General features: G+C 45.2%; 1 long non-coding RNA gene across 1 annotated transcript in view; it reads left to right on the top strand.

Moving 5' to 3' along the window:
• Window positions 1-23,471, top strand: part of LOC143177816 (uncharacterized) — a 114,132-nt gene that overhangs the window by 73,977 nt on the left and 16,684 nt on the right. Inside the window, exon 2 of the long non-coding RNA XR_013001660.1 lies at window positions 12,512-12,553. This is a non-coding gene — a long non-coding RNA (uncharacterized LOC143177816). The remainder of the gene's footprint in view (window positions 1-12,511; window positions 12,554-23,471) is intronic.

Raw genomic sequence — 23,471 nt, 5'->3', positions numbered from 1 at the left:
CACCTTTGTGGTATACATACACATCCAGGAAAGTCCCTCTCGTCCGATGCTTCAGCGGTTTCCACTAAATTAATGTTTTATCGCGAGGCTCGCCGTCGGACGAGGGGCGACAGCGAACAGATGTTTCCGGGAGCGTGGTCGAAACGCGTGAAATCGCTAGATCGCTCGTTCCGAGAGGAACGCTCGTCCAGCGATAGTTGGCGAAAAACACCGTACAGTGGGGGGAGTAAATTTTTCGTTAAAACTATGCGACGTGGGGTAACGCGGTGCCCGCAGGATAGCACAGAAACCAGAGGTTCTCAGCCAACAGTTAAGACACAGGACTAAACTCTGAACCAGGTACAGGAACTTATAAGAGACTTAGGTCATGAACTCTGTGTTTCCTTAATCGATCAAGATCGTAGCGTCCCAGTGACTCTGTTAGACGTTCAACGTGGACAGCCAGCAAGGGATGATAGGGCGACTGTATGAGAGCCACTGTATTAAAGCAGACGGGTCGCGACGTTGCCGCGCCTCGCAGGTCTCACTCTTCTATCGACCGAGCGACGTTGCCAGCTCCTTTTCCATGCCTTTATCGCCCCTTTCCATGCAGCCCTCCACTCGCCTCCCTTTCTGCCTTCTCCATCTTTATCCCTCCCTCTCTCTGTCCCTCCCCAGACGGCTCGCCATATTTCTCTCTTTATCCTCACTTCGGGCTACGAACCGTCGGGACCTAGACTCTTCTCCTCTCGCCTCCTCACTCTGTCTTTATTTATTCTGCCCCTCCACCCTGCCCTTTTCCGTCTCCCTCTTTCTCTCCGTTCATTCGTGCCCTTCCCTCTCCGCGGCGCGCCTTGCCCTGCCTCTTTCTGACCAGCTGTTTAACCTTCCTAGGGCAGATGCCGCGCGGTTAGGTGCAACGTCACCTTTATCGTTCCTTGTCCCTTTGCGCCGCTGTCCACCGACTCCTTCCTCGTTCTTAATTGCCCGATAAGGGCAATCCGGCCACAAGAAGGGCCGGACGCTCGGCTCGACCTCGATCCCTTCCTCCTCCGGCGGATTTTCCTTGGAATCTCGGCCTCTGAAGACCCTTGTCCGCTTCTCTGAGCAGACCAGGTTCGAGTCGCGGCGTTTCGCTCGATGCTTCGACGGGGAATCGGCTGGGAGGCTAGGAACGCAATGGTAACTTCGCTTGGGTGATTATTTAGTTGCTTGAAATGGGTCAAGTTGTTTCTTGTGCAGGACGTGGACTTGAGTAGGAGTTTTAGCTGCGGAGATATGAGGAAGAATTTGGGTTCAGAAGGATTGGAAAGTTGATGAGATTAGAGTGGATGGATTTGTGGAATCAGTAGCTCTCTGTTTTGTACAGTTAGTTGAAGGATTGAAACTTGCATGTGCAGCAAGTTGAGGAGGGATGGTTGGATCACTTGGAGGGTGGTCTTTAAAGGAAAGATACTTGTATTATTAAGGTAAAATATTCCTGTAGTTGACCATGTTCCTATACCTAAACACTAACTTTAGTTTTAAAACTAGTGTCATAAAATAGTATCCCCAGTTTCTGAGACCTCATAATTAGAGTTCTAGGTCGTTTACTTACTGAAGTCGTCTTTTTTATGAAGGTTTCTACAAAAAGAGTTAGAATTGGTATTAGTTCTGCATATATTGACGCCACATTTCAGGAATCTCTTACCTTCCTCTAACATCAGTATTCCTCTCTACAAATACATTCTCTCGTTACATTTGTTTACTCCGCTGGCAGTAGACATAACACTTGCCCAACCAAAACCTCCAAGAAACTTTTCTTCGCACGTCAGCGCTCGGCAGTCCCCATATGAAAGCAGCCATGAAAGAAATACGAAACGGATGACCGGCGGTCTCGAGGTCAGCCCGGTCAATAACTTCGTTATACGGGCCAGTTAAAGGCATTTGCTTCGATTCAGCTAGCCTCAGCGAGTTGCCTCCACGCGTCGCCTCTGGACCGCTGGATGAATTATTTAGAAACGCGAGGGGTTATCCGAAGAGCTTCTTGCTGAATCCTGTATTAGGTGATTCCTCGAGGCGATTCATCAGCGAGCCTCTCGCTTCCCACCGAGTAGGATTCGGGGAAGGCTGACCTGGGTAAAAAAGCAGTATCGCTGAGCTAGGTCTGGAAGGCACGTTTTTCATCGAGCCAAGTGTCCTCTTCGAGTTGGTCCCGCTCCCGATTCGCGTTGGTCTCGTACCACTGTATCCTTCCGTGGATCTGGCGACGTGACTCACCGTTTATATCAGCGGTAGGTGGAGGCCAAAGGGCACCACGGATCTGGGACGATTTCAGTCGGTATTCGACGGGGAGAAGAGAAACCTGGGAGGATAGAACCGTTCGAGTCCTTCGTGGCTTGTCATGGAAGGTTGACAGACCGCGACAGCCTGTCGCGAGACTTTCGAATCGCACGGCCAGAAAAGAACTTTCCATGGCAGATAATTATCACGGGGTTATGTCCCGAAGATGCTCAGCTCGCTGTCCCTTGGCACGGATCTTCGATCCAGTCGAACGTAGATTTTGCCTTGGCGCGCGCCTACTCTGAATAGAGATTGCTCGTTTGCGTTCACTAGACTTCTTTGACAGAACTAACGAGCCTCCTAAATTACTGTAATCGACGTAACTAAATGAGTGGGACGGCGTGAAAATGTTCTATGCTGTGATTGGAGACACAGATCAGTTTAATGAATGATAAAAGGTAATGCATAGTTGTTCACAAAGTCAGAGAAGTTAGCTGGACCCTGAGAAGGAATTTTGAATCTTTCCTAAAATTAAATCCTTAGCTATGAGAGCAGTTGCGCTTATTAAGTATAGCTAGTTAATTTTTGAAAATTTTCATCCCCTAAATCTTGTGTAACTTAAAACTATAAAATAAGTAATACAAGCCTTTTTATCAAAAAAGTGAATATGATACAGTTTTCTAACTTTGTAACCTTTATGTGCTAGAGCAATCATATAGGTTTCGAGCAATCGTGTTGGTCCGAGTTATTTACCCAACTCCACATCTTCGAAGGCTTCCGAAACCCCGCGCTTATGGTTTCTTGTATGAGTCCGAGCGTTAATTACTATACTGGTCACGCGATTCACGGATGAAAGCAAAGTACGAGTGAACGAATACAGAAAGAAAGAACTCGTTCGTCTGTATCCACTAGGGTCGCATCGATCTCTGCAAAAGCGACGTCCCTTTTTACGAGTGCTGATCAAGCCGAGCGTGTGCGCGCGTGTGCACGAAGAGGGTTTCATTATCGAGCGGCAGAGCGGCTCTTCCGCCATTATTATGACACTTGGCGGAATAAAAATCCTCGAAAGCTCGAGCAAGTTGGCCCGTGAAAAGAACGCCCCGAGGCTTTAAAATTTAAATCCCCCAGCCTCTACTTTTCCCCGTGAATCAACTCGGCCCGCCTCCCCTATCCCTGGACTTGCTCCTTTTCCTCGCGTGTCGACGGCGCGGGAAGCACAGGTGCCGAGAGCTGTCGGCGAAGAAACTCGATACGGTCTCCATTTGCGACGCGTCTCTTTCTCAGACTGCGAGGATCTGTCTAAAAACCCTCCCCTGATTCCACGATGCTCCTCATTCTTGCGAGCAAGAGCAAATTAATTTGAAAACCAGGCGGCATCTGATTATCCATTAAAAAGCAAGAATCATTGTATGGAGTAGGTACCTAATTACTCCTTATAATATTTAATTGCTCCTTCAATTTCTTCCCCACAGTCCCCTGAATACTCTCATTACTCAGGTTCTCGCAACAACAGCGAATGAAGACAGCACGCTGTCATTTGCCCCAGAAAGAAAGAGATCTCCCATGGTTGATGACAGAGTTCCACAGACTTAAAATCGAAGTAGCCGCGCGTGGGAGGCAGTTTCACCGAAAGCAGAGGAAGGTCAGCGGACCGTCATCATCGACGCGTTTACCTACAGCGACGCTCGCGAGGGACTGACCCCTACGGTCGACGCAGCCAGACGGGATAATGTCGTGTAATGAAGATTAATCTCGGCTAGTAAGCACCGGCCATTCCTGTATTCATAAATCAATCGCATCCGTCCGATTATCATTCAAATCTGACTGGATCCTCCTCGATGCTGAGCCCCGGCTACACGCGCCGCTGCATGGGATCCCGACAAATCGGCCGTGCAACGCCGCGGACAGGGACGCGAATTATCCACAATGGGTGCGACGAAGAGTGGTCGAACAAATGCCGATTGTACTCGGCCTCTACGCTCGTTTCCCCGTGTTTGGAAACCGCGCGGGAATTATTTGTAATCCAGCACACGCCATCCCTGGAACTGCCTAATTGCGAGGACGGAATTGACACGTTGTCGGGGATCTTCACCCTTGGACGGAACGTTCCTTCGTTTTAGATTCAGTGTGATTTTTGCTGATCTTTCGATGGTACTGTCTGAGAGTTTTTTACTCTTTTGTCTGTGGTTGTAAGGCAAAGTCACACAGGTCACATTTTCGTAATTTGAGTTGAGGTATTAACCTTTGAGCAGTGGACTGTTTTATATTCATGTGCAGCCATAGTGGAGGCAGGGTCACTTTTGACCCAGAATTTATATTTTCAGAAAAAAACGAAAGGCATCAGGAAATAATTTTCACTTAAGAATGAGAGTTTAAGAAGACATGAATCTATAAAACAGTATTGAGATTGAAAACTTTAACCCTTTGTGGTCCAGTGGTTTCAGGTTGAAACTACATTTTCGTAGCTTAAAGTTTGAAGCTCTTCTAGCTCTTCTCAAACTTCTAAACCTCTTCTTTTCCACAAAACCCATTTGTAACTCAGGATTAAGTAGTATAGTATCAATAATTTCGGCCCTTAACTGTTTCCTGATCAATTCTAAATGGCCCACTAAAAATCGCCACATTAATTACCCAATAATAATTTACTATTCTCCACATCTCGTCTACTGTATTTGTCATTGACCAAAGTCTGTACTCCCATTAATGGACATCTCAGGAATCATCCACAAATCCCTGTTTCCATTACAAAGTATTTGTATCCCGAGAATCTATAGGCCTTTAAAGTTCGAAACTTAATCCACACTCCTCTGCTCATAACGAATAAGTTTATTAGGCAATAATCCATCGGCTCGGCTTTGAAGTCGCGCGAAAACCGACGATGGACACGTCCAAGGTTACCCAACACCCTGGACCTTTTACTTTTTTGGCTGGTAATTATTCAAGGAAACGCTTACCTGCGGCGAATCTTATCGACCCTCTCGGATAAAGTACGATACGCTCATTAGTTTGATAACCATTTATCAGTCACGTTTATTACTCTGCTGGGTCCCCATACGACACGATCACAAGGAACAGTTGAGAGTATAATCGGTTTCGCATTTAGAAAACTCCGAGGCCTCGCTGGCTGGTTATCATCCGTTATTCACAGTTACGTAGCTTATGCTAATGAATGGGAGGAATATTCTCGCAGATCCTTTCACAGGCAGAGGGACTCAGCTACAGTTTGACAAATCTAGTTTCGATTGAAAGGTCACCTTCGTCGATTTTTATTCATTTTTGAGGACTTATCGATTGTTTTATTTCTAGATTCCCACAGATGAATCATCTGCTGCACGATAGATTAGTAGAACGTCTGTGACAGTGTAGCAGTGAACCAGTTGATAAAGTGCCAATAATGGATAACAATCGACAAGTGTGATGGACAAAAGTAACTTTGTCAAACTGTACCTAACTGATTTCGAGATAGCTCTCTTGGAGCGTCCTCGTGGCCTATCTTTGCTCTCAATGAAGATCATTTCATCGAGCTGTGCCATTCTTTTTTCAACCCTTCAAACGCTCCTCCCTTTTCCACGCGAAAAAAAGTCATCCGAGGCGGGCGCTCTTCATCGACAGCTTTGAACCGCACGGTTGCACGCGAGATATCGAATGCAAAATAGGTAACCATCGATAAAGCCGGAGATATTCAAAGGACAATGGGTTCGTTTCAATCCCTGTCATCCGAGGATCGATCGCTCGATATCAAAAGGTCCGTCGAAGATGAAAGCGAGGCTGGAGAAATATTGGCGTGTACTTTCTGGGAGAAAGGTGCATTAGAGTCACAGGGCCACATGTCTCTTTCCCGATACAATGAGAATTTTCCCTACGCGGTGACAGTAATAATAATAACGTCCGAGGCGGTGAAATAATGGAGCCACGGGGTTCCTTTGTTATTCTGTCCCGTGTTTCGACAGTTGCAATGCAGTTAGAGCTCGACTTACGTTAATTCACACTTACGTTCTTCCCGTTTCTGATGTTATTGGAACTTCTGCGAGTAATTATGTTTGTCGTCGTAGGGCGAACCATTTAGGGTGGTGGATAAAAGAAAGTTTAATATTGGGTTCGTGGAAACCTCTCATTGCTAGCACTAAAACGACAATCTATTTTTCGACTTAACATTGGAGCATTTTTAAGTTACTTTAAGTGCATGCTGGTGACTCTAGGATCGTTCTAGGGTTAGATATGCATAACAAGTCAATTCAAATTAAGGTAGAGTCCACTTAACAAGAAGAATAATAACACAAGGTTATACCATTTTTCAATTTTTGTGTTTCTCGTATATATTGACTGATTGTCCATCCAATTAAAACGTAATTTCAGTATCACTGCAGTCCATCTTGAGAAGCTCCTTTCCAATGGTTCGCCCTCCAAATTTGGGCTTGCTAACCGAAAACGGCAAGGTCAGCCGGCTCGAAAAATGCCAAAGTGAAATCGAAAACTTGGCGCCGCGTTCAGAATTCAATAACTGTGGACACACATCGGCCGTGACGAAAGTTTTACTGACAGCGCGGTGTTACAGGTGAAACGCGCCATTAATAACCGTCACTATTTATTCATCGATATTTGATTAACTTAATTAATGTTTGCCGACGACGAGTCCTTCGCGCAAACAGCGTCGAATACCAGATGCGAGGCGTATTTGCGGATCGTCCCTCGGCATCGTCCTCATATGAATTTTAACAATGGCTCGCGTGCACCGAATAGGATTGCCATATGCAGGGACAAAATGTCTTCCAATAACATCATAAAATAAAAAAGTGGAGATGCTATAGGGACTGCAATCAAATACTGTGAGGTACCTTCACTTCTACTTTACGATGTCACTGGAAGACATGTCCTGGCATATGATACCAAAAATTTCCTTTAATCACGCAAACTTGGGACCACTGTTACCATATGACAGGACAAAATGTCTTCCAACAACATCATAGAGTAGAACACTGGGGGTGCCTCAGTATTTGACTTCCTTATCTGCGCTACTCTCACTATTCTACTCTACAAGGGTAGACTCTCCACTTGAGAGTAAAACTATCGCGAGTTGCTCTCGAGAGTACTCTCAGATAGTGTATTTACTATCATACACTGCATTTAGAGTATCTGAGAGTAAATATTCAAGATGAATACACTATCTGAGAGTACCCTCGATCGCAACTCGCGATAGTTTTACTCTGAAGTGGACACGTACCCTAACGCAATTGGAAGATACTTTGTCCCAGTATATGGCAACGCTGGACCCGACTTCCCGTAAATTAAAGGGAGTCTTCTAGGAGGGAGACGACTAAATACAAACCGAACGCTGTCAAGGAAGAGGGGCTCGAGGGGAGGGCGAATGGGAACAGTCGCATTCCCTTCTCAACCCAATGACCGCAAACACTCCGGTCCATTTAATATGATAATCGACGATGCGCGAACGCGAGAGGCTCGACGTGTCCCGAGAGCGTGGAAACCGGTTCCCCATCCTTGGGGCCAGTCGCGAATGGAAAGAGAGCAAGAAAACGGATGGGCAGGGATTTGTCGCCGGAAAATTACCGCGGCGCAACGCGAACCACGCCGCGGCGCGATCGTAAATTTCGCCTCGCCGAACGATCGAGCGATTCGGGCCCAGCGACTCACGCCCTGCGTTATGATGCCTCTTCTGTGCCCACTTGCAGCGCCTAAGTTATGGGGTGCCTCGCGCGATCGATTAAGCCCCCGTCCGACTCCTGCGATGGCAATTTCGAATTCCTCTGGCGGATCTTTTCGATGGATACACTTGCTCGCCGAGAGAACTTGACGCGCCGTTTCGTTCGCTTTAACGAGCATCGAGATTATGCTGGGCTAGCAACGAGACGAGTGGGCAGCTTTGGTATGAAGTTCTACGAGTCCCGTAGGGTTCGACTCGACGGAGATGCAGAGGGAATTCTGCTCTGAGAGAAGTAGTTTTGCTTGTTGCTTCGATAGTTTGGTCGATGGTGTTGGGCGATTGAGTGGCCTGACATGGGAGTGGCGAAGTGACGCAGGGAGGAAGGGCTGCTTCCTTTGACCAGGGTAAACCTGGAATCGATTTCAAACTTTTGAGTTTTTCTGTGGCAAGTTTCGAATATTTAAATTGAAATATTGTTTAGGTAGTATTTCAAGTGTCGAATTCAGGTAAACATTTTTAAATATTCAAATATTTGAATGTTTAAAATTTTGAAATATTTCAATTTTATAATACTTTCAAATATTTCAGTTTCCAATATTCTCAAATAATTCAATTATTTGAAATATTCCAAGTCAAGCAAGTTCTGAAATTCAAGTTTAGATTCAAATGTACAAAGGCACAAATGAATCCTGAATGTAAGTAGCCACACGTCACTAACAAATGCTCCGCACAATTTTCACCAAAAATTCATGCCTGCAATAATAACTTCCCCCGCGTCATAGCAAATGATCAAGCACGCGTGACGCCTAAAATTGTCGATCTCCCAGTGGAATTCGATATCGAGCACGGATTGCGATGCGCGATGGAAAGTGCAATGCTCGGTCATAAATCGTAGAACGACCGTGGCGAACGGTCGATTAAATCCGTTCGCGCGGTGACAATTAAAGAATTTATGATCTTTACTTTCTAATTACGTTGGGCGACGGCGGGTGCACGAAACGCCTCGTCCTCTATATCTTCGTTGGTTTTAACGCCTCTGCCGTGATACCGGAGCGCGCAGGCGCTCGTTAATTAGGAAGTTAATTCCCGACGACGACGTTAACGCGCGTCGCCCTTCCCCCTTGCATATTAATTACAGCCGAGAAGTTGCAACAATCGTAATCCCGCGCGCCACTCACCTTGGCATTTGTCTCGAAATGGATACGCTTGTTGAACAATGGCCGTCGCTAATAAGTCGCCGTGTAATAAGTAATAAACGATTGCTGGGAGCCTCGTGGACTAGCGCTCGAGCTTTCGTCATCCCATGTAATAACACCTCGCCTGCGTGCTTTAGTTCGTAAAATGCGACGACTCTTGCTGCAGCACTTTGTGCCTTGGCTCGCGCAAATTGACAGCTTTTAATGCGTTTCTGTGCCTGTATGTGCTCGCACGGCTTCGCGTTTGTCTTGTGAATTAGGAGCTGGGAACTTCGACGCGCTGCGTGTTACTTTGCACTGTTGGACTGTGAAACTTCATTGTAAACTGCTGGCTGACTTGTAAGTTCGAGACGCCATATTCGAATTTTATTTTGAGATGCTGATGCTATTAATGGGGTCCACAATTTTTTTATTCCACCAATGCTATTAAATTCAAGCTTTTGAATTCTCAAATTTTCAGTGTTTCAAAGTTTTGTGTATTTGTGTCTTTAATTTTACAAATTTTCAGTCTTTTTATTTACCTATTTATATCGAATTTTGGAATTATATTACTTGGCAATGTGTATAAAAATTCTGAATGATTCTCTTGCCATCAGGGTCAGCTGAATCTCAAGATACCATGATAGCTATTTAAAAAAACAGCTTGAGGAAAATGTGTAGAGGCTTTTTATATCGTAACAACACTATTGTTTGTCGCATCTTGGGAAACATTACTTCCGTTAATTTTAGCTTTTCGAGTATAAGGTTTCTCAGATATATTTTTAAAAGCACAGTCTTCGGAAAAATCGATTTTCCAAAGCTCTACATAGCTTTCATTAATCCCCTAGCAAGCAATCAGTCGCTATTTCACCTGAACATAATCGTCCTTGCGTACGTCAACGTCCTACACATTTTTCCACGTGTAGCAATCGCGAGCCATTCACATAATAGCCTTCTCCCCCTCTTGACATTGAGAACGTTATGATAGGACGCTGTATCATCCATAGACTCGATTGTGCGCGATAATTGGCATCGATCATCATTAAAAATAAATAGAATCGAGGTAAAAGGAGAACGTCCAGGGACCCTCAGCTGTCTGCTTTTGCTAGCAGAGACTGAAACGCTAGACGGTGTGTCCTGTCACTCAAAATTTATGCAAAAATTGGGCTCGTACGTGCAATCATGATGACATTCGAATTGCTCGTCACGATCGCCGTTCCCACTGCCCATTATAACACCATATAGGGCGTTCCAAAAGTGACGATACAAGCAAAAAGTCTGTGATTCTATGAACATGAAAAAAGAAGTCGAAAATGTAGGATAAACTCTTTTTGATATTGTGTTTTGTTTTTGAGAAAATTGAGTGAATTTTGACCGAGTACAAGTGTATGAAAGAAATACAATTTCAGTAGATACAGACAGTAGTCACACTGCGAGTATTCCTCTTACTTTGTGTACCCTTCAAGTACCTAGTAATAAATTGCAAGATAGCGTTACTTGATTTTTCTTAAACTGATCACATAATAAGTTTAGATATCTGATTATATCCTACAATAAATAAATAAATAAATAAGTACTTTGGAAATCATTACCTATTGAAGTGATCGACTATTCAGCCTTCATAGCTGTTACCTATGTTGAATTGGTCTGTCACATAGAATGACATTTATTAGATGCTTAATTTGTAGCTTTTTAGGAAAGAGAAGATATAAGAGGACGCAACTAGATTTAGCTCTGTGACAATCAATTCTATGTTTAGACATAGTTGAAACGTTATTTTTAACAGCCTTTTTATTAGATTTCCCCTTTAGGAGATACAAATGACACTGCCAAATAACATGACATATCTTCGCTCTCGTAATTACACTCACTATTATTTAAAACCGTTTATTCCATGCTTTTGTCTTCCTTTTTCCCATAGAATCGCCGACTTTCCCCTCGTGCCAGCAGTTCTGGTACACCCTGTATTTTAATCGGCCCTCGTTACGCTCTCAAATCGGTCTCTTCGCGAGGAGCTTCTCGCTGTTGCGACACCTCGTGAATCGGGTCCCGATCCAGTCTCCCGGCTTTCTTTTTTCCTCTCTCGTCCCGAAAACGCGCTTGCATAATTTGTTTTGCACGGGCTGGTCGCGGGTCGATTGCGAAACGGAGGGGAGAAAAAGGCGGAGGGAAACGAAGAAGCGTGGAGGAATCCATTCTCGAAGAAACGCGGTCACGGTGCTGTAGGACAATAGTTCGTTACGGGAGGGGACGGGCGAAAAAGGGAAAACGTGAGAGGAAGGTCGGGGGAGGGAGGTGCAAGGTACTTTTCGCGAGCGGCGCCATGTTGGAAACGCTCTCCCTCGGCGATCGCGCGCAAGGGCGTGGGCGTGCAAGCCCGGGGAATTTAATACTCTCGAAATGTCAAACGTCGAAGACAAAATGTCGCCGGGAACACGGTCGCGGCCGATCTTTTTTCGCTCTCTTTCCTGCCCCCGTTTTATGGACTCGCTGTTCCCTTCGCTCGAGTTTCCAGTTTCAAATTTACGACGTCAGCCTGTTTACTGCCTCGGTAAAATGCTCGAAGAAGTCGCGTGTGCAACATTTTCATCGGCTACAGCACCGGTGGACGAGAGAAACGTGAACAATTTGCTCGGGAATGGTTTGTATTATCGTCGATCCCCCTTGAGTTTGTGAGGGACATTAGCAAAGTGATCGAGAGTTTCGCGCGTTTGGGTCTAGCATTCATTAGTGCTTATCTTACCCTACTATTTAGTGTATATTTACAAAAATAATATTTCTTGTATTATTTATTATTATTCATTATTATACTTATTACTCTTCCTATATGTTTATATGCTTATTCTAGTTTCCTTTCGTTTGACTCTAATATCCTCTATTCTTGATACCACAAAGGGTCGTTCTTCCCATTGAATTTAATAAACTATTAATAAACAATTAAAAATTAATAAACAATTTGATTTTAAATTCCACTTCTCGAGAAAAAGTTCTTGAAATTGCCTTTCTCTGGAGCCCTGAAGTAGACGTAACTCCTTAAAGGGCCACTTTGTCGTCGAATCGCAGCAAGTAAATGGTGAACGGTTTTTCGAGCAATTCCCAGGGAACTCGATCTCGCGCATCGAGCAGAACGAGCGTCAACGCGCGACAAAAACGTCGAACCAGAGTCCTCTGTCCTCGTGAAACCGCAGGACTCGACGCACGTGTTCCGGTTAACGTGTCCCGCATATGTTCGCCATGAAAGAAGCGGCGAGCGCGTGGAAACGTCCCAGTCTCTATTCGTTCGATCGTGTTCGATTGCACTCGAATTCCCAGCGACGGATTCGTTCGTCGAGGGCGTCCATTCAGACGTATCCAATTCGAAGCTCGAGTCATATCGATTCTCGCCCGCTGCTCCCTCGACCAGACAATTAAGAAACGTTTCTCTTCTTTGTTCCAGGTAAGCCAGACTGTGGTATATTCGCATCACGAGCTATTATTCGTAAGTATGTGACTCGACTTTCCATGCTTTGAAGGATCGTTTAAACGACCCCAGCTATTCGAGGAACGGAGGAGAGCGGAAGTCATGCAAATTTAAAGATTCGTCGAATTCTTTTCCCATTTCGTCTTCCCTTCCCGATGCATCTCGTAAGAATATCATTAAATGCAATTGGCATTAAGAATAGACTCGTGTCGCGTACGTTCCGCTTGCCTCTGAGGAAATAAGGTTTGAAGTTTTGACCGAGTTCCATCTCCGAAAATGGCTTCTAAAAATTTGAAATTTATATTGGTCCATATAGAGACAGTCTAAAGGAGGCTTAAAATTTGTTACAAGAAATTTTCTTGAAATTGAAACAGAACCAATTTTAGGTAATTCTGTCCATTACTTATGATTTACGACGAGGTCTCTTATTTGCTTACTAGGGATCATGTCAAATATTCAATTTATATTTTCGTTAAATTTGTCACAAAAGGAAATTGAACGTGGTTTTAGAAAAATCCATAAATATTGTTCACAAAATTTAGTTGACAAGCTTCCCTATACAGCCATAGCAGACAGACAAGCAAGAAAATTTCAGTAGCCCGTGAAATGGTAATTGCCATCGCGACCGCGTTAAAATTTACCGAATGTAAATACCGCGAGCGATTCTGGTGCTTCGTAAATGGGGAGAGATCTGACTGGGTGAGAGAGACGGGAGCCAATTAATCGTTCTCTCGTATCAATTTATCGGTTAGCCATGGGCTCTCTTTCCACGCGGATAAACCTTTTTCGCAGTCGCGAAATCCTTTTGCCTGGGCACGTTCGCTCCGACAAAGGATCGGCTAGCAGCGGGGCGGAACCGAAATGAGGGGAGTGATCGTAAAATGGGTTCAATCTATGCATCTCTGTGCGATATCGTTAGGGCAGGCTGCTGACGTTACGCGTGTGCTCGCGAGGCCAGCTGTTTTCGACATCTGCACCCCTCTGTACTGTAACTACGCTGCCGTGCAAAAATTTACGTTTAGAATCGTGTCTACTTGCATATTTGCGTTAGGCTCGTTACTGCTTCATGTAGAATTAGAAATAGGGGAGTGATGATAATACGCAGCCAACCTCCGTATAACAAGCTTCAGTTTGTTATGGCTGAGGAATTGGGAAAAGATAGAGAAATTTAATGGTAATCAACGAGCAGTATTTAATATTAATGTGTAACACATTTGATGAACTTTCAGATGCACAGTTATTAAGTATGCCTGGAACTCAGAGAATTTATACAAATATAATAATACAGAGGGTCTTCTGAATTTATGAATCAGGAATTTGAATTCAATTATGCTCAGAAATTATATTAGAATCCTTGAACAGTTCCACTTTAGTGTGCTAAACATTAACAGAATTAAAATGAACTCTTTCACTCGTACCTCTCTTATATCCTTAGAAAAGTTGAATTAAAAACAAGCCAAGAAAATTTCGTTTTAATTACCAATAGTAACGACGACTTCTGTTTCGTGAAAATACTCTAGTAACAAGCTGAACGCGTAACTAGTAGAACGCCATGGTAAAAACGAAAAGCGGAAACAATTAAGCGGCTCGTGGCATCGCGAGCCTCCATATGGTCCGATAAAAAACACGCGGCGTCGCGGCGATCATAATTTTAATGACAGGATAATTACGAGGACACGGCTAGTCGCACGAAACCGGAAGCTCGCGCACGGCACCTTCGGCTCGATCCACTGTTCGATGTCCTCTTTTGCGATTGCTCTTCGTCGAGAACGCGTTCCCAGCAATAACCGTGTCTGTCGCTCGATAGTGATCGGGATTGGAATTTTATTGCGACGCTCGGCCATCGAGACGCGAATAGAGAGAGCATCTGTTCAAAGGCGCTATGAGGCTATCGAACGCTCCCTGCAAACAGACTCCTATTTACTTTTTCGAATTCGAAGCGGGTGTTCCTGAAACGCTCTTATTCGCCAGCCAGAGTTCTGGATCCGAATGATACAATCGGATATTTCCTTGTTATGGGATTGTAGGTCACTGAGGAATTTATAATGAGAGTATGAGACACTTTTCTCAAGTAGCACAGAATTTGGAGTTCTAATTGATAATAACATTGAAGGAGGTCGATGGTTATGCAATTCTGTGGTTTAAAGAAAGTAGAATATTTATTCAAGTGGAGAAAAATATTCGTGCCATGAGTATCTATCTACTGAAATGCTAAAAAAATTGTAATATTTTTTTCATAATTAAGGATTGCTTTGTATTACAGTCATGAATAATGAAATATTAGTAGGATAAAAATTAAAAATCACATAGTTCCACAAGAATTTTGAAGCTTAAAAAAGCGAAAACTTGATGTCCTTCAGAAGCTACTTTGTCCACTGTATTTTAAAGTACCTAATCTTCTTACTTTCTGTCCCGACAAAGCTCGTTCACTCTAAATAATTAAGAAATACGGTATCTCTGGCAGTGAACTCATAACAAGGAATATAGTATTCAGAATCGAGCTGGGAGTTCAGCAACTTCCAACTGGAAGTACAGGATTTTTCACCGCTGCCTAAACTTCCGTCTAGCAAATTACGCATTCCGTTTCAATTATTTCGCGCGATTATTCGGCCCTCTCGGTCTGAGGAACTCCTTGAAACAGAGCGTGCAAGTTTCGCGAGGACGAGGGAATTCGGTCTTCGACCTCACTCGCCTTAACGAAGTCCTAGAAGTTTCCGCGGGCGGAATTCTCGACGGCAAAGAGGAGTTGATTGCATTTTTCATCGACCGTGGAAATAGCAACGACTCATCTCGGCGGTGCATTCACCGCGTCGAGGACATCGAACAATCCCAGAATTATTAATTCGGTGCCAGACTTCTTCATAGGAATTCAAATTCCAGGGAAAATTACTCAGAGGATTCTTACCTTGACTCAATGTCCAGAAATCTCGTAACTTTTCTCGAGCCCTGGAACCGTAACATTTTGATTCAGAGACCCTGGAAGTTCCTAGGACTCTGAAACACCTTTCGCAGCTGAGAAAGCATCCATCGTTAAGCTGTCTTCATTGAGGCAACAGTGAGCAATAATTTGTCGCCTCTGGTGTAAAAATCGGAAAAACTTAGGACACTTGGAGTATGGGTTTTAGACACAAAGATAATGAAATGTTTAAATGCATATGTGCCAGTAATTATAAAAGTGGTTCGAGTCAATGTGAAACATGTCTGACTTGAGGCTTATTCTACTGACTACAGTATGTCTAACCTGATGCACTTAGGCAGTAGAATAAGTCTGCTGATGAAGTCAGACAGCCTGTGTCTGTGTCGTTTGAGCAGTATTAGCAATGTTACTCTCCGTTTATAGCGGATGCGTTTTCTGACGAACTGATGTTCTCACAAACATCTCTGAACCTGTCTAGCTCATACGATAAATATCAGCCTCACGTTCGTCTCGCGGTTCTGCTCTTTTTCGAATCTCTCCAGAAGAGTGCGAGATATCGCCACGCCTAATTAAACCAGCACAATCAGCGAGGCTCCAGGATGAAGCTGGCCGAAGCGCAACGTCCTCGGACATCGACCTGCCGCGAGCTCGATTTTCCGCTTCGTTTAGCGACATCTGAAGCACTTTCGGTTCGCTCCACGCCTGGCGGCGACGCTCTTCCCCAGCGAGGGTGCATCAACCCTTGGTAAACGAAGAAGCAAGCTGCGTAGCTTTGGAAAAATATCGACGCCGTTTCGTTCAGCTTCCTTTCGCAACCTACCCACGGCTGTCAGAGGAGTCGGCGCCTGGGAGAGCCTAGTCTGGGGATGTTAATTCCGCGGAGTTACTTTCGACCCTGGCTCGTAATCTAGGTGGAGCGACCGCCGCCATATAACAGGATTAATATCCACAGAGACACGCTAGGGACCCACCCTGACTCTGAACAACGCTCTGGAATCGTGTGTCTCGTTGCATCGGGCGGTGGTATTATAGGGGTTGGACCGAGGTGGAGAGCCCGTGACGTTGAACCTTGAACGCTGTGTCATTATCACATACACCGTGATACTCTCGGCAAATAGACTGTCCTTTCGGTGGAATTGCTGCTAACAAGCTCTGTACCGTGTTGATCACCCGTGATCCATGATGTTTACCGAGGTGAAGCTGCTTTGACGCGTTTCGCTTTGAACGCTGGAGATCGCTGTTTTTCGAGTCGATTTGTTTCGCGTTTGGAATTGATTTTTCAGGGAGAGTGCCACGAAGAGATATTCACATAGGTCGAGTGATCGTTAAGCCTTGTTCAGGTTAGTTAGGTTACTGGAATTTGAGCAGCTCCAGAGTAAATGATTTGAAACATCTTGACCTGTACACAAGCTTTTTATCACTCTTACTCGAATTTTTCGCGAACACTAAGAACAGTATTCGAGCAGATGGGGGAAGAGAAAATTTCTAGGAAATTTAATTCGTGTACTGTTCGCGAAGAGTTCGTGACTTCTGGTGTATTCACAGCTTTACTTGACTTGAAATATCCCTTCAAGTTTCTATTTCGTCTAGGCACGTTCAGATCAGTCAAGTTAGTTGAATTCAAGTAGCTTGAATTCAAGCCACTGATTATTTGATACTTTTGATATTTGACTAATCTGAGTGAGGCTTTACTGGAAATGGAATAGATCGGTGGTGTTGATTTTTGCTGGAGATGGGTTAATGACGAGCCTGGCGCGGCACGAAGCCGCGGGGCAAGTAATCGAGAACTAAAAGCGGGAAGGGTTGCGCCTCTTCCGGTGATCGGCATAATTAATCGATGGTTGTAAGCGGAATCGTTAATTAATTTGCGTCGTACGGCGTTCGACTGAAAAATTCACCGCCGCCTTATTGGATATTCCAGATGGGACGCTCTGGTTCGTTCGTATACGGCGAGCCTCGGGTCGTTAAATTTTAAAACCCCCTGTTTGGAAACTAGCGGCCTGGCTTCTGCGGAAAAGCCATAGAAACCCAGTAAGCAAATAGTGCCTCGTTAGCCAATACCATCGAACAGAGTGTTATCGATCGTTTGGATTCCCTAGTGTACATATAGATGTTGAGTTTTGAGGATGAGAGTAATGATTCCTGTATCGAGATACAGACTTTTTTAGATATATCCAATCGACTATTAAGCCATATTAACTTATGAACACGATCTCTAAATTCAACTAAGGGTGTTCCAAGAATATCTAGAATACATATAATCCAGCTTTACTTTCTTGAGATTCTCAGTTCATTTTTCAAAAATAGTAAATTCTGTACTTTCTCTGCTCTTCAACTTACTGGTTCACTTCCTACACCCACCTCAGTAACTAAAAAAGGAAAGAAAGGGAGAAAATAAACAATGGACATGTCCTATCGAAGATAGAGCTTCGACGCATTATCCAGAAATATTTCAAGCGCGAAACGGGTCGTAAGGAGCACGCAAAAAAGCAGAGAGGAAAAGAAGAAAGGACCGGTCTTTCACAACGCAATCTCCAGCAGAGGGGCTCACCCCATTCGAGCGCGTAGTACTACGTCTAATTGCGAGCCGGCATACTTTCTCGTGGCCCGCTCGTTATCCTTCACAGCGGCGGCGACGTCCCACGGAATGATTGTTGTTGTTAAAAACCTGAACAGAGGGGTGAGTGGGGGGTTGGCAGCCACCCCGCTGCCGACGCGGTTCCACGAAAGCTTTTTGGGGATGCTCGACGAGCGAACGAGTATCGGCACGATAACCGCCGGTTTGTATTGATCCTCGCGGGGGTGTGGAGGGCCAGAAAGAAGCAGGGAGAGCGTTCGAGGGAAAGGGGAACGCGTGTCGGAGCGAGACGATATGACGAACCGAGAGAGCAGAGAGGCGAGGGGCAGGGACGAGGAGGAGGGTGAATTTGGTCGTGAAACCATCCCCCCCCGGGTGACTGGCGCGCACACCGAAACCAAACCAACCCCCGAACACAGACCCAACCTAGACATCCGTACCACTTCGATGGATATTCCTTGATTCGTGTAAGAAGTCAGCTTGCTCGTAAACCCCTAATTATACGCGTGGCTTGCTCAATGTTTCGGATAGTAGCACTATTGTGCTTGTACGCGAAATTATTTTTGAGGGGTTGGTAGGTCTTCCTGGGAATTGGAATGAAAAAATTGAGGTGAATAGAAGAGTTCAAAATTTACAAAAATTTAGACTTGATTTAATAGTAGCCTACCGAAGCCAGTTAAATTATCCAAAAGGAAAATATTTCAGATTTCTGTCGTTAAATCAAGCTCCCATATTCCAGAATTTAAAATCGTCAATTCTCTTGTAATCGTATTACTCACACCACCAGCCTATGCAAATAACACCAGCGCAGAGAAATCGAAACGTGGAACCGTATTTAAACGTTCTCAATTTAATTTCCGCCATAAACAGGGTCTCCTCAAAATGAGAAAATTCATACTCAAGAACATCAAGATTAAAGCCCCTTCCTGCAATTCCCCATAATTATTTCCATAAATTCGCCCGATCGAGTCCGTTTACGAAACGTTCTCCATTTAGCAAATGAATAGCCTGATCGGCTTCTCGGCACCAATCATAACGTATCGCCTCCGAAATTTTCTGCCGCGGAGAAATCGTATTTCAGCGAAGGACGAGATTCGCGATTTCACGGAGTTAATTACGCCCGAATAAATGCCTGCGCGACTGGAGCCTACATATTTCCAGCGTGTTTCAGTTCCGAGGCAGGAAGCCTCGCCCGCGGCCATATGGCGCTAGCGAGCGTGTGTCGGGGCCTCTCGTGCCGCTTTTTTTTTTTTCCACTCTGCAGCGTTGCACGCCTATGCAAACGAGCGGGGCCAGGGTGAAAGAGAGCCTAACACGAAGTTCGAAAACGTCCCTTGGCAACGATCGCGAGGGGGCATCCGCAGAAAGCGTCGGCTGAAAGCTCGCCTGGCCCCCTTCTCGCCTGCAACCCCGTTCCTACGCCGCCGACACCCCTCTGTCTCGCGCGCCCCATCCCTAATCCGCCATTGATTTCCTTTTGCCTCGAATCCACCGGCTTTCGACCGTCCGAGCGCTCGACATTCGAGCCACCGTTTCCCTTTCGACGCTCTAATTAATCCCATTGATCGTAATTATTCCTACGTTCGCCGACACCTGGGTCCGCGGCGAACTGTCTGGCTCGATGGCAACGACAGTTTTTGGTCGACTGATTGACACTGGACTTGATTCACTTGCGCGTGGGTCTATGGATTTTGTTGGGAAGTCGTGTCGAATTTTTTGGGGGGACGAAAGCAAATTGGTTTATGTTAGTTCAGTATATGTTATAGGAATGTGGTCTGAAAGAGGATAATTGTGGGAAATTATGGTAGAGATTTATAACAGAGAGTACTAAAATATAAATTCTTCCTCGTTACAAGTTTACTATCATCCTCTATAGATATCTTTAGAAAGTTTAGTATAATTTCCTATCAATCTCGAAAAGTATATCCCTCATTTTACCATGTTTACACGTGTCATTGAATCGCAGAACATTCAATTCTCATTTTTCAGTTAATAGTTTTTCACGAACTGCGTTTCATTATCCGCAGAAAATTCGTCGCGATTCTCCCTGAAGTTACTCGTGCGTAATTCACCGATGGAAATCCGCACAGAGAATGTCGAGAACAGTCGGTTGCAGCGCCAGGTTTTCCCTTTCGCGGAACGAATTGATCCTATTTCGTTGCTCGCGATAACTTCGTTCCCCGTTATCGGCCCCGTCCCCAACAAATTGCTACGGCTGTAACGAATTAATAACATTGCTCGAACAATGGTTGCATCGGCCAGATGCGTTCCACCGACCCGCAGGGATCACCTGGACGCCAGTTTGTGTTTCGACTCGCTACAAACGCCGGAGGATATTGCGTGACGTTTCATCGATGCGGTCTGTTTCGTTTCCCTCCATACGAGTGGTAGTTAACAAAGACAAAAAGAAGTCAGTTTCGCGTGTTGCACAGTGCATCGTGCTCCAGACGGCGACCAGTGGTCCTTTAAACAAATTCGAGAATCCACTTTGGAAAATAGCTTCTAAACGGTTCGCCAAGGGAGTCCCCTCGAGCTTAAAGTTTCAGCTTTCGTTTGCATGAGTGATAATTGCGCAAGAAGTCTTGGATCTCCATGAAAAATAATGGAGCACAGTCGGTCGAAAAATACCTTGCGCTGTAATTTGATGCATCGTCGATTTGTCCAGTTGCTGGGTTGAAGGAACCGAGGGAACTGAATCGTAGGGTGTGATACACAAAAATTCAAGTCTTTGAATCTTCAAATATTTCTAATCTTCCCAGCATTCAGATGCTTAAATATTCAAAAATAAAAAATGGTCTCATGCTTTACTCCATACAACCAGTATTCTACTCAATTCACAGTGCATAAATCTATATAAAATTGTAGGTATCTTATATTTTTGTCACGGAGCATAGAAGCAATGGATGCATTAGGATCCACTAATTTCACAGGTCTCGACCTCCCCAAATCAGCCTTCAAATAAACAAAAAAGCGGAAGGATCCATTGGTAACGAGGCGAGTACTTCTACGTAATAAAATCAACCGAAAGTAAATGGGGAGGGGATTTTACAGCTAATCTCTAATGCTACCGACCGCCTGAAAAGAACATTAATCCCCTTGCATCGTCGGTGGTTCGCTCAGGTACGCAGCCGCAGGTACTAGCTCGTGTGTGCCGCTCTACCTGCGCGTACAATCTTCCGACAACTATCTTGCATTCCAACACAGACGTACCACCAATTCGACCAATCGTAAGACCAGAAGGAACTCGTGGAACCAACCATAGATTATGGTACTAGCAACGAATTTGTGTTAGAGCATCAAAACATTTTCTGGCTGTTTGTACCTGCCAGAAGTACTTCCAGGCCTTGGCCCTTTTCTCATGGGCCTCTTTATGGGACTGTATCAGCCGTTACAAGCTTTTTAAACCGTGTTTGAACCCTCAACGTCGAGACATTTTTACTTGGAAAAGCAGTGGGCAAACGAAGATGAAAAGCACATTTTTCTTTCGTTTGTGCTTCCAAGTACGGAAAGCGTTCGCCAAGCACACCGATAACGGGCTCACGTTATCAGCGACAACCTTCTTCGCGGCGTTTTCCCACAGAAGTAGCAGTCAGAGTCTGATTGCAAAGGAGATTCTTCATTCAAGAGATAAGAAGGCCACGTGGCCACGATATACCGCCCCTTTTCGTTATCGCGACCAGGGCGCTCATTAAGTCCGTGTAATTAGTCGTGGTCGTTTATCGCGGTCTCTCTCGAGCACGCTCTTCATCGTTGTCATCGTTGCTGGCCAATTATCGAATTGGCGATCGTCGTTAATTAAAAGAGGCAATTTCGGGCGCAAAGGATCCACTCTCTAGGGAAGGAAAATGACCGAATTTCAAAGTGTCCTATTATCTGTATCTTTGTGTTTGCTCCTGCAATTCAGGGAAACTAAGTTACACGTTATAATTGCAATTATACGTAATTACGCAGGGAGGCTATTGATTTTTCTTCGCAAGAGTCGTCTGTCCCAGGAACAAAGATCCTTTTCGGGAAAGCAGGGTCCATTCCAGCGGACAGAGCGAGCTGGCCTCGCGTTTATATCACCGTCTATTCTGCCCCGTCTACCAAATTTATACGACCGTTCGTGGAGGTCGTAAATACGAATATTTGGCTGAATTCTGGCGGAACGTCTCTCGGCCCCGTCATACTTTACGCTCCAGCCGAGCAGTATTGTGCGATTTGCTCGATGACACGACACTGTTCTCCGTCCCTTCCATTATCCGACCCTAACCATGCTGCTCGCTCCTCGTCCTTCTCTTGCTCTCTGTTTTTTCGCCTCTCCTCCCCTGCGATCCCTGCCTCCCCTTCGATGCTCTGTGAAAGGAGTCTCGTCGATCCTAGGATACACCAGAGGGAGAAAGAGGGACAGACAATCCGCCATGGGAGCCATAACGCGCGTCGCTCCGCTCATAATGCTACGAGTAGCTCTGTTCGATTCGTATCGGGGAAAACTCTGTTTCGTATTTCCCATAAGAGTTGCCGATCCATCGAGCGCATTCGCGAGCTGCCTTGGATGGACCTCGCTCAGGATCAGGGTTGCCGCGTGAATTCCCTCCGTGGGTGTGGTGGGAGGAACTGGGAGGTGGGAAAGAAATGGGTGTTCTATTTTATTGTGATATTATAGGTACGCTTATACTATATATTATATGACACAGTTACATAAGTTTTTAGAAAACTACGTAGACATATGTATAGTGTCTGTTTTTTCTGTTTTAACATTGTTGTACAGGGTGCATAACCTAAAGCAGGCCACCTAAATATTTTTCCTGTTTTCAGCTTGGACACTCTGTATAACATGTAATATAGGCCCATCTTCAGGTCTCACTCTAGGCCCTAGACATATTGCAATAGGACCCTCGGTATTTCTTCCCCACCTCTCGATTTCCCCCGCTGTACCTAACGAAGGATTTCATGTGGCAACTCCGCCGAGGATTCTGTAGACAAACAAAAAATTACTTAGAAACGGTGGAGTTGAAAGTTCAACAAGCCTAGAGAGTAGATTGCGCGGAGTGTGTCGGGGACACGCGAGTTCTCAGAGTGAGAATGACGCACAGGCCTAATCGACCTTATTATTCGTTGAACAATGAACAATTGCGCACGAGCGTAGAAGTAATCGACGGTAGGTTGACGAAACGCTGTGTGTCACTCGAGGACGCGAGCCGTCAGCCTCCCTCCCCCTCCACCCCCGTCGTCCTTTTTTTTCTAGTTTTCAAATACCGCGGCCTCGTGAACGTTTTCTTTTATCGTGGCTCCGCTTTATTGCCGTCCCGACAGAAGAGCGTAACAATACGGAGCAGCTCGGGGAAATATCGCCAGTCCTGATGAAATCTTCTTTCACGAGGGGGAGGCGGCGACCAGCGGGGCAAGGGGCGGAAGAGGGTGGCGCGGAAACCGAAGGATCCTTCGTTGAGTCTCCTGCG

This window comes from Calliopsis andreniformis, chromosome 4 (genome assembly GCF_051401765.1).
Source record: "Calliopsis andreniformis isolate RMS-2024a chromosome 4, iyCalAndr_principal, whole genome shotgun sequence".
Lineage (NCBI taxonomy): Eukaryota > Metazoa > Arthropoda > Insecta > Hymenoptera > Andrenidae > Calliopsis > Calliopsis andreniformis.
This window is presented reverse-complemented; position numbering and strand designations above follow the sequence as displayed.